The 9,675-nt window shown below is 36.0% G+C and overlaps 1 long non-coding RNA gene across 1 annotated transcript; it reads right to left on the bottom strand.

Moving 5' to 3' along the window:
* Positions 1–7,751: 7,751 nt before the first annotated feature.
* On the bottom strand, positions 7,752–9,409 carry LOC130708232 (uncharacterized). The gene is made up of 3 exons (XR_009008341.1): positions 9,361–9,409; positions 8,716–8,759; positions 7,752–7,858 (listed from the first exon to the last, which is right to left on the bottom strand). It is a non-coding gene; the product is annotated as an uncharacterized LOC130708232 (long non-coding RNA).
* Between the last annotated feature and the right edge of the window lie 266 nt (positions 9,410–9,675).

Genomic DNA, 9,675 nt, shown 5'->3' on the forward strand with positions numbered 1-9,675 from the left:
CTCAGAGCTTCCACACGTATGTCTCCAAACTTACTTCTTTTCTGAACCCCAAACTCACGTACTCAACTGCATTCTTTGCCTCCACATCTGAGTACCTAATTAATATCCCAAACGTGATATGGCCAAACATAAATTTTTGTCTGAATCCAGTCCCCAACTTGCTCAAAATTTAATTGGGCATATTTCAATAACAAAGGCAACTGATGTAATAGTATGTAGACAATAGACCTGAATAGGCACTTCATCAAAAGAGGTTATCTTAATGGTCAATTAATACATGAAAAAGTGCTCAACATCATTAGTCCTCAGAAAAAAATGCAAATTAAAGATACTGAATAATATCATGACATGACCACCAGAATGACTGAAATGAAAAGAATTGGTAATACCAAGTGTTTGCAAGAAAAGAGCAAACAAAAGGAATGAAAAGCAAAGCTAAAATAAATGTTAACTGGTACAAGCAACTTGGAAACCTGCATTAGACTTTGTCGAAGATAAACATCTGCTTATCTTATGACTAGCAGTTTCACTCTTAGGTATATAACCAAAAGAAATATATATATATATAAAATATATATTTATATATGTTTGTTCTAAAGACATTTATACATATATATATATACACACATATATGCTCTAAAACATTTAACCAATATTTTTAGCAACGTTATTATTAATATCGCAAACTAAAATCAGCATAAGTGTGAATTAACAGTATTTTGTATAAATAAATTGTGGTATACAATGCAAAGGGATATTATACTGTAATTAACATGAATGAGTTACTGTCACACAGAACAACGTGGATGAATTTTATATAAATAACATTGAATGACAGTAACTAGACACAAAATATAGTGGAATGTACAGCCCCATAAATAGAATCTATTAGAATCTATGAGCAATTAATATCTGATGAGATAAACTAGACTATTGGTTATCTGAGAGAAGGTAGAACTTGATAGGGAATGTGAGAAAGTGATCTCAGGTATTAGTGATATTCTTTCCTTTAGCCTGGAAGATGAGTACTCTGTGATAATTCATTTAGATGTGGGCACTCAGTGCATTGCCTACCTTCTTCCTTTTCCCTATGGTTGGGGCCTCACCAATGCAGAATCACTTCTTTGCTTTTGGACTTGAATGTAATTGCATACTAGGGCATAAAACCTGGTTTTCTCAGAAGCTGTGGAATAGTTGGTTAATGCTACTGTGAAATGCATAGTTTTAGTCCCCACTGGGCTGAAATTTTTAAAATGAGAAGCAGGAGGTAAGAGAGAACTTGCAGATTAATTCTCCCTTCTTTATTCTCTGTATATTATTCAGAGGTGGTCATTACACAATAATCACCTTCCATTTTTTTTTAAAGGATTTTATGAGATAATCTATGTTTTGTTTTTTTTTTAATTTTTATTTATTTATTTATTTATTTATGGCTGTGGTGGGTCTTCGTTTCTGTGCGAGGTCTTTCTCTAGTTGCGGCAAGCGGGGGCCACTCTTCATCGCGGTGCGCGGGCCTCTCACCATTGCGGCCTCTCTTGTTGTGGAGCACAGGCTCCAGACGCGCAGGCTCAGCAATTGTGGCTCACGGGCCCAGTCGCTCCGCGGCATGTGAGATCTTCCCAGACCAGGGCTCGAACCCGTGTTCCCTGCATTGGCAGGCAGATTCTCAACCACTGCGCCACCAGGGAAGCCCTCACCTTCCATTTTTGATAGCTAAAACAATTCAGAGGACCCAAACAGTTTATATTAACAGAACAGCTTTATTACAGGCGGAAGATAGAGTACAACAGGAGAAGGGTATGCACTGAAATCTAAGGAGCAAACTTTATTTATCCTTCTACTGCTTGGTACCAAAAGATATGTTTCATATTCACATGTTAAACCATAATCGAGGGTGTGCAAAGCACCTCAATACCAGGAAGCTCAAAAATATTTGTTGTGAGGCTCTCTTACAATAAGCTAGTCATGCAGGCATATTCTAGCTACATGACTAGTCTTAACCATTGAGAGCCAAACCCCAATTTGCTCCTCCACTCCTAGATTCTACTGAAATCTGGTTCAAACCATATTCAACTATTACTAAACAATGTTGACAGGCTGATATATCCTGCTGGAAGCAACTCACAGACATATGGTTACAGAATATCATTTACTTTCAGTTATTAAATAGCATAGTGTTGGCCAAGGGTCAGTAACACTGGAGACAAGCATACAGTCAATCCAGACCACCTGAGATTAACCCATGGTATGCACAGCCTTTCTGGAAAAATCTTATGTGCTGATAAAGCACACCTGTTGATTATCCTTCAACTTGTAGTGAAGTTGTTCTTGCATTGCTTTCATCTTTCCTTACCTCCATTTACATAGGGTACAGGCATATAAATAATTTATAATTTCTTCCAAACAAATTTCAGTAAATAGTCAATCTAAATAGAAGCTGAAGTTGTAGACATTTATAAATATTTATTATATAAACACAAAATGAATAAACATAAAATATTGTAACAAAGTTGATATTGAATTTAAAGAAATACTTTAACATGACAGAATGTATTTTCTATTTAATAACTACCAGTTAGATTGAAGAAATGCCTGAGTCTTTGAGAGAACCAATATGAAAACTGATCTAACTATACTACAAAAATATTGAATTTTCTGTATCAGTGACTATAGTGCATGGAACTTTTTCCCCTCAAAAGTTATGTTCAAGTCCTAAGCCCTGGTACCTGTGAATGTGACCTTATTTGGAAATAGGGTGTTTGTAGGTGTAATCAAATTAAGATAAGGTCATACTGGATTACAGTGGGACCTAAATCCAATGACTGTGGTTCTTATAAGAAAAGGGAAATTTGGACAGAGACATACACAGACATACACAGAGGAAAGATAGCCATGTGAAGGCAGAAGCAGAAAATGGAGTGATGTAATTATAAGATACAACCACAAATTATGGATGCCAAGAATTCTTGGCAACCACCGGAAGCTCCGAAGAGGCAAGGAAGAATCTCCAGAGCCTTCAGAGGGAAGATGGCCCTAACAAATACATTGATTTCAGTCTTCTAGCCTCCAGACTTTGAGAAAATAAATTTCTGTTGTTTTAAGCTACCCAGTTTGTGTTTTTGAGTTATAGCAATCCTAGGAAACAAATACAATGAAATGTACAAAACTTGGTTACATTTTGTTCAAAAATCAGTTGAAAATCTTTGATCAAATTATTTAACAAGTAGAGAACCAAAAAAGTTCTGCCTTAATAAAATTATTAAGAGCAAAGCTTGCAAATGGGAAAACTTTGAAATTTATTCCCCATGGAAGAAATTTTTAAAAAATAATGAAAACTCAAATAACATACAAAATTTAATTTTGAACTTCTACAATTGCAATTTGGTATATCTTAAAATGTAGCTAGAATATTTTAATTGCTTTTGGATGAAGAAGTGACTATATGTTCCAAGCCAAGAGTATCATGATACCACAATCCCTCATCTCCAATGGGGGAAGTTCTCGAACCTAACAGAGGAAATTAACATTCCTCTATTGATGCATGGACACTCAGGGAAACTGCAGTATAATCACTTCCTCTAGGATTATAGGACCTGACTGATCATAAACCCCTGAGATGTGAGCTACCCACATCTACAAAGTCAGTCAGTCCATGGAAGAATGATGGCGAAGTTTGAACAAAAGTGTTAATGACTACCTTCAAGTTCTTAAATCCCACTGTACTCTACTCTTGCAATTTTTATTTGCATGAATTAATAAATTCCTTTCTTCTTTACATTATTTTGAGATAAGATTTATTTATGTCACTTGGAACCATAAGATTCCTGACAGAAGAGAACCAAGTTTCTGTACCTCATGGTTCTATGTAAGTGGATCTTTCACCACTTATGACCATAAAGCTTATATTTTTGAAAAGAAAAATCCAAGATGGAGTTTTTGAATTACAAATTTAATGTTTTAGTTCAGGATTTCATAACAAAACACCACAGACTGAATGGCTTAAACAACAGACATTTATTTTTCACAGTTCCAAAGGTTGGGAGTCCAAAATCAAGGTGCCAGCAGATCTTGTCTGATGAAGGCTCCCTTCCTGGCTTGCAGATGGCTGTATCCTCATATGAGAGAGTGAAAGATCGTCTCTCTCATATCTTTTCTTATAAAGGCACTAATCCCACTCATAGACATTCCACTTTCATGACCTAATTGCCTCCAAAGATGCCGCCTCCAAATGCCATCACATTGGGGATTAGGGCTTCAATATATGAATTTGGGGGAGCACAAACATTTAATCTACAGTGATTAAAATGACCTGAATTTTCAAACTGAGTAGGTCTTGTGAAATTTAGGACAGTAGGATCCCAACTACTGAAAGTGAAATATATTGGAAGATATGGAAAATTTAGAGAACCTCCAGATCCCAAATGCTCCTGAAAGTCTCACTGTGCCTCTTTTTCATGATGAAATCATGATTTCTTTGTTTACTGTAGCTAATCGTTACCTTAATTTCCCACTGCTCACTTTTGCTTCACTATAACCAGGATTCAACCTTGATATAAACTGGAAGTTCCCAATATTCGGTCACACTTGACCTGTGTACTCCTGCATGGCAACAATGTATTGGAAGGAGTAGCAGAAGAGGAATGCATACATTCTTCAGTTCACTATCAGCACCATTTTTTCACAACCATTTCTTTTACTCATGTTATTTGTCAAGCTCTAGAAGGCAGTTTGGTAACCATAATCAAAATGGAAACATTTAAACATCTGTAAATAGATATGCTCAGTTCAAACGGCCCATCACTTCCCTGTGTCTATAGACAAAGCATAAATGACTCTCCTTTAAATTTTCCATGAAGAATGAACTTTTATAAAAATATTTTCTGCCTAACGACAGTTGACTGAAAACTCGAGTGGGAGGTGCAAAGTAATTGAAATTGTATTTCCAACCTCAGGGGAAATGGAAGGAGACTAGTGTCACCAAACCAAGTGATAACTGGTAAACTCCGAAGCAAAGTGATAATTTAAAATTTCAGAGATATAGTGAATGGGGTAATGATTCCATGAGAAATGGTCAAACCAGAAGTGATCTCTGTGTGAGGCTCATTATTATATCCTTAGGAAAATTAATGGCTGTCTTATCACATTGGTTTTTGATATATAAATACAAAAATATTCTGGTGAACAGAATTTGTCTGCTGAACAGAACTCTGGCTCAAGCTACTATTAGAGAGAGTGATGCCCACCTGCTATTTACAAATAAGAATCAGTTTACGGATCTATATCCCTGGAACGAAGGGAACGTCAAAATTCTACAGGAAAGATCATACTATAACATCATATTTCCAACCCTGGTACTTACCTTCAGACTATGAATTTTGGGCATTTACCTGGATAACAGGTACTGTCTGATCTTCTTACGGACTCTGGGATCCATGCTCTGTCTTACCACTCATTACTTGGAATGGAGACTGTCCTGATAATCTTTGTTTCGTGTTGAGATTTCTTTGAGTCAAGGAATAATTTGTGTTGCCACTCAAGTTTGCCTCCTTTCAAGCCTAGTGATAGTCTAAACCATTTATGATAAGCCCTCAGTTCAGAGTGTACAGTTTGACTGGATATACTTAGCAACTGGTCTAATCCCCATATTACCTCCCTGATATATGGAGTAAGGAGGTCAAAAAATACCAATAGAAACCATTGTTGTGTCTCTTTCTATAAGGAAATAATAATTTTGCATCTCTGTGAGAATTACAACTGTTAATCACTAAAAGATGCAAAGACTAAAAGATAGTGAATGACATCATTATTCTACTTCCCCACTTGGCCTTTGAAATAGCTTCTTGGAGAATAACAACAGAGTATTTCAAATTTAATGAGATTATGACACCTATTACAGGTGGTATTTTAATGTGGCACACATCAGATAAATTCCTGATACTTATTTTACAGCTAGTAAATGCATTTTTCTCCATTCTGACTTAAAACTAAAGAAAAAGAAGAAAATACCAGTAACGGTTTGCTTTCATCTTAAAAACAGAACTTTCTTTTGCATAGGACAGTTTTTTGTTTTTTTTTTTTAATTTATTTATTTATTTATTTATTTATCCATTTATGGCTGTGTTGGGTCTTCGTTTCTGTGCGAGGGCTTTCTCTAGTGGTGGCAGGTGGGGGCCACTCTTCATCGCGGTGCGCGGGCCTCTCACTGTCATGGCCTCTCTTGTTGTGGAGCACAGGCTCCAGACGCGCAGGCTCAGTAATTGTGGCTCACGGACCTAGTTGCTCCGCGGCATGTGGGATCTTCCCAGACCAGGGCTCGAACCCGTGTCCCCTGCATTGGCAGGCAGATTCTCAACCACTGCGTCACCAGGGAAGCCCTGCATAGGACAGTTTTTAAGGACAAGTCTACTCTAGTCTTGCGTCACAGTTTAGACTACAGAAAACGTGACTTTTATTGCACTACAGTTCATCGTGCATTCATTAAATAGATGGCTTTATTCCTGCAGGATTCACAACACATGAAGCTGTGTTTTGTTGATTCCTTGGGAACTGACATGATGATAGAAGCTGGGAGATACATTTTATGAAGACATAGGGATCTGTATGTTGCATTAATTTCCTGCAGGTCCAGTAGTCTGAGTATGTTGACAAACCTTCTCTAGATTGAATAACAAGTTCTTTCACCTTGTACTTCTTAACACAGAGAAGGCAGGAGACCCAATGTTAAATGGCTTTTTAAAAAATTTTCAAGGCAAGAAATACATGTTTGGATGTTGTGTCTATGTATATACTTAATTAGTAAGAAACAGAACCACTGATAGCTATCTAGATTGTCTAAGCTGTGGTACAAGAGACCTTGTTACCTGTGTTTTGTGATCTGGGGGATACAAGGTTCTTAAAGAGTCATGACAGATTGGGTTGGTTGGGAAGCCTGGAATACACCCTGGAAAGTAAATTTCACCTGGGTATTTGAAGATATCAGAGTAAGCAACCATTGTCATTTTGAGAAATAACTCCTCATTGGAGTTTTGGAGGACACTAAACAGCCCACCATGAATACTCTGTTACTGTGTGTCCTGTGCTAACTTTTTAAATCGTTGTTATCTAATCTACCTAGTTATAAACCCAAGTATAATCAAATGAATTGGGCCCAAACAAGTTCTGATGGCATAAGTAAACAGCATCAGTAGGTTATTCAAATTCCTAATGCACCCACTACTGCCACACTGCTCTTCTTCTCTGTAACCACACCTGTGTTCTCATAGAAAACATTCTATAAACAGCTGACTTCAAAGGAAAGATCTTAGACCCAGTTTATAATCCACCAGCATCAGCTAGAAGTGAACACTTAAATTGTTTTCATTAAAATGCGATTGAAAGTGTCATAAAAATGTAGTGGAAACAAAATGTCATATACATAAAGACTCACAGGATTGTGTACATTCTGATGAATGGATTAATGACCAAAAATAGGAATGGTGCCTTAAAATGTAATTTATTGAAAAGAAGAAAGAAAAAATCTCAGTCACTGCACACAATTATTTGAAATGATGGCACTTACAGGAGAAGTGATTCAAAGGCTTTTTGAACAAATTTTCCATACAGAAGTTTAGTAAAGACTTTAATTCCCTCTGACTCAGTGGCTTTCATACTGGCATGATACAACTGGAATTTAGACAATAAACTGTTAGGACAATTTCACTTAAGGATGATATGCTATCTAATATACAGTAGAGAACTCAAGAAGAGAATGCCTTCAATTTGGGACTGTCCTATTCTAAAATAGCAGTCAAAGCCTTTGGATAGAATGGTTTTACATGATAGATGAAAGAAATTTAGAGCACGGAATTTTCAGTCCCATCTGTAAATAGAAAAAGAAATATGTGGTTAGTTATGTTACATGTTTTGAAGGGAAGAGGCACTGTTATGATATGATACATTTTAATAGTTGTTTTTTCTTCATCTTAAGGTGAAGCTCACAAAGTTATCTGTGCTTTCCTGTTACTGACGTACATACCCATTGCTCCTGATTTTTAAGTTTTACAGACAATTTATTACTAGGTAGCATTTTCCTTTGCAGTAACAGAAAATATGGCAAGGTAATTCAAAGAAAAAGCTTCCACATATGTCAGACTTTTATCATTTCCCTTATTTTGATCTGTTGTAAGGGAAGTTTCCACCACTGGAAAGGGAAAACACACACACACACACACACACACACACGCACATGCACACACACACATACACACAATTAGAAACTCCAATATACTGGATTAAAGTAATTAAAACAAATCTGGAGACATTTAAGTATGTTTTCTTTGACAGACAAACACTTGGTTTTACTACGTGACTTGCTAAGGATTTCTACTGCAGTGATCATAAAGAATAAGATTCCACTGTTGGGTTCACCAGAGTCTCAAAGTCACATCTTGATGGAAAATTAGTAACATCAACACTCCTATACTTGTATAGGAGTTTCAATGTAATAAATTATATTAATTAACTTAGCTAATTTTTATTGTTATTTAAATTTATTATTCTTATGAAACAAAAATTTGCAAATGTCCAAGACAATTTAATTATTTTCTAAGTGCTAATGTGTCTGCATGCGGCTAGACTACAGGAAAAAAAACAACTTTGCAGAATACAGTCATATCTTTGTACTGAGTTCTCATATGAAAAGAGGATTAATGGTTAGACAAGTAATTTCCAACTTACCAAAGACCATAATTGTGGAGCTCCTGAGAATTCACTTGATTCTTCTGAAGGAACAAAAATTGTTAAAATCATGTGATGCAGGTAGTTGGCAATAAAATTTTTCTAAATCAAAAAATGACCACTACTTATTTTCCCAGCAGTATGCTTAACAGATTATTATATTTAATCACCTTCAGAGTTATAAAAACAAGCATCATTATATTATTTCAAGTAACCAGAAAAGATTACAATTTGAATTTAGGACTTCTGGATGCCAAAATCTGTGCTTTATTCCCCACACTGCTTTCTAATGTATATCATGGGTATAATCAAAAGAAAGGCGTTTAAAGATTAGTAAAAGTGCAAGGAGGATAAAGTTGAATTATTGTATTTTTATTTTGGAGAGAAGTTTTTTCCCATCTTCATCAGAATGAATTTCACTTATAGAATAGATAGCACTGTTCCACATATTCCTGAGTAATGGATTAACATTAGCCATATACCTAAAAGTATTGCCAATTTTCCATTTCAGAAATTTCTAGTATGGGGCACTAAGCATGATGTGTCATGTTTATTCTAAATCTGTTTTTATGGTATGCTCTGTAAGCAATTTTCTTTTATTTCCTTTGATAGAACATCAGCATGCAGTAATTTAAATGAACTTACCACCACTGTGGCATAATTGTTTTTCCACCGTTCTCAGAGGCAATGGGTTTAGGGATGTCGGAGAATGTTGGAGAAGCAATATATTGTGTGACTTGTGGAGGATAATACCAGGCAGCATAGGGATGGGCATCAAGCTGATAGAATTGTTGGAAAGGCTAGAGAGAAAGACCATAGAAAAAGCAACAGTGTATGAGAAATTGCTGTTTTGAATCTCTGAAAATGAATCATTGTATTCATCTCAGACATGGCTATTAGCATCACAGGAGATGTTTACACTGTGAGAAAAGAGGAGAAATCACACTGCTCCCTATGGGG

The sequence above is a fragment of the Balaenoptera acutorostrata genome, chromosome 5 (genome assembly GCF_949987535.1).
Source record: "Balaenoptera acutorostrata chromosome 5, mBalAcu1.1, whole genome shotgun sequence".
Taxonomy (NCBI): Eukaryota; Metazoa; Chordata; class Mammalia; order Artiodactyla; family Balaenopteridae; genus Balaenoptera; species Balaenoptera acutorostrata.